Source organism: Petaurus breviceps, unplaced genomic scaffold (assembly GCF_028583685.1).
Source record: "Petaurus breviceps papuanus isolate PSGF00001 unplaced genomic scaffold, PetGlider_PUasm1.0 77, whole genome shotgun sequence".
Classification (NCBI taxonomy): Eukaryota; Metazoa; Chordata; class Mammalia; order Diprotodontia; family Petauridae; genus Petaurus; species Petaurus breviceps.
Window position 1 is genome coordinate 19,121,526 of NW_027186492.1, and position 2,900 is coordinate 19,124,425.

The following is a 2,900-nucleotide window of genomic DNA, read 5'->3' on the forward strand; positions in this document are numbered from 1 at the left end:
GTGGTAGCTGCAAACCCTGAGGACGCTTGGGGTGCTGGCTGCTACAACTCCCAAGTATTTTATATTGCCTACAGTAATTTTAAGTGAATTTTCTCTTTCTATCTCTTGCTTCTGGACTTCAATGATAATATTTGGAAATGCTGATGATCAATGTGGGTTTATTTTATATTCTGTAGCTTTGTTAAAATTGTTAATTATTTCAGCTAGTTTTCAAATTGATTCTCTAGGTTTTTCCAAGTATAGGGTTATGTCATATGAGAAGAATGATATTTTGGATTCCTCATTGCCTATTCTAATTCCTTAGATTTCTTTTCCTTTTCTTTATTTCTACAGCTAGCATTTTCAGTACAATATTGAATAACAGTCATGATAATGGGCTGTAATAGTAATGGCAATTTGAATATCTTCCCTGCCTCTTAATAGAACTAAGAGAATTTGAAGATCTTCCTTGATTTGAAGTTCTTCTCTGCCCCCCAGTAGTCCTAATGTAATTATACGGAGCCTATGGGAGTTGATTACTGAAGGGTGAATCAGAGCCCACAGGAAGGTGGGTGTCAGAGAAATTAGAGTTGGGGGAAGGAGAGGATGCACCCAAGGGGTCAGCTAGGCATTTGAAAAGATTTTGCTTGTCCTCTGAGGTAATAGCTAGGCTTGTGAGTGTTTGTTTGTGGAAGGCTAAAGGATGGTGTGGCTCCCTGTTGTTTTATGGTGTATTAACTTCTTTGTTACTATGATGGATTTCACTTTCTGTTGCTGGGATTTGGTTTTCTTGTGTCTGAGTAAATGTTTTATTTCTGTCGTATATATGAAGAATCTGTTATATTTTGCAACTGAGAACTATGTACGCATATTCATAGTCACTGTTGGTGCTGTGAATATTGTGTTGGTGCTACGTGGCCAGCCTTCCTTTACCCCTAATCTCATTGGAAAGGCTTCTAGCTTATCTCCATAGCTGATTATTCATGTTGATGTTTTTTTTAGATAGATACTATTTATAATTTTAAGGAAAACTATATTTACTCACCTATTTTCTGGTGTATTTAATAGGAATTAGTGCTGTATTTTATCAAAAGTTTTATTTGCATCTATTGAGGTAATATTATTTCTTGGTGGAGCAAAAGAAGGGACTTGCTTGAGATCTCCCAGAAACCCTTCCAAATATCTTTAAAAAATAATTCTAAAAAATTCTAGAGCTGCAGAACCCACAAAATGACAGAGTAAAATAAGTCTCCAGCCCAAGAGAGCCTGGAAGATTGACAGGAAGAGTCTATTGCACAAGGCTGGGAGCAGAGCTCAGTCTAACATGGGCCATGCCACAGTAGACGAGGCTAGAACAGGCCTCAGTAGACTGAATCACTGTCAGCTGTGGCAGTTTTGAATTTTTAGCCCACAAATGCCAAAGACAGCAAAGAAGGAACATGGGAAAATTCTGTCCAACCTGTGGAAAAAGGAACATTGTCTGGCCCCAATCCCTAAGTGGCTGAGGTGGTGGAGGCAGCAGCAGCAGAAGAAGAAGCAACAGCAGGGTAGAGGATGCTTCCAGAGCTCCCAAAACCACAGATGGTATGGGGATTGAGCGGCTAATCAGAGGGGTATTGAAGGAATCTCTTATCTGGAACTGATTCAGGATTCTCTTGCTTTGCCCTGCTTGGATCAGGGTCACAGGCCTGAGTGACTGTCCTTGGGTCCTGGGGTGAGGAGGAGTGCTGGTGTGGTGGAACTTATGATAGGAGGGAATTGAGAGGGAATCCTCCTCACTTTTCCAAGACAGAAAAAAGTGCTTGTGGTCAATCACAGACCACAGCACAGTCCAGGAAAGAAAGAAACACCTCTCCTTTGATCATAGCACTTTGGAAGAACTGAAAATTTACATGCTTCTAGAAGTATCTCTGAAAACAGCTGCACAAATGCCCTGAAATTTGGGACAGTACAATGCCTTTCTCCCACTGGAAGCAGGGTCCTACCTTGACAAAGAGTAAGAAAGTCAAGCATTTTTCTGGGGAAATGTGCAAACAGTGTAAAAAATTCAGAATATAGAATCTTACTTTGGTGACAAAGAAGATCAAAACATACAACCAGCATAAGATAACGAAGTAAAAGCTCCTACACCTAAAGCCTCCAAGAAAAATATGAATTGGGCATAGACCAGGGAAGAGCTCAAAATGGATTTTGAAAATAAAGTAAGAAAGGTAGAGGAAAAGAAATGAAAGTGATGTAAGAAAATCATAAAAAAAATGAGTCAACAATTTGCCAAAGGAGACCCAAAAATATACTGAAGAAAAGAAGACCCTAAAAAGTAGACTCACTGTAGCAGCAAGCACCCCAGCATCCCCAGGGTGTCTGCCAACACAGGTTCTTAGATCTGCTTTGATAAAGGAAAGCAACTCAAAATGGGTTAACAAGCTTACTTTAATCAGTCAAACATATATCGTTTACCTAGTTCAGGGGAAAAAGGTCAGTACCCCGAACTTCAGAGTATATAGACAGAATTATGAAGACAGAAACAGATCAAGTAGACAGATTTCCAAACTGTCCAACCATTACATCCATACCAAATCAACATCTGGGTTTTTCAAAGCCGGGGGACTCTCAAAAACGGCTTCCCAGAGTTTTGTCTGATCAAATCACAGAACACTTCTCAAAGTGAGCCCCAAAACAAAGCTACACATCAAGGCTTATATAGTCTTCTCCTGACTCAGAGAATGTAACAACCTTCTGGACCCACTGGCCAACCAAAAAGCATCTACTGAAAAAAATGAGCCTCCCACCCCAGGTTCCAGGTGCACTTTAGCCTAGGGACAGGGAAGATCTTAAAAATTTACATTCCCATTACACTAACCCAAATGGCAAAAGAGGTCAAAAAGCTAATAAAGAGAAGAATGCCTTAAAAAGCAAAATTG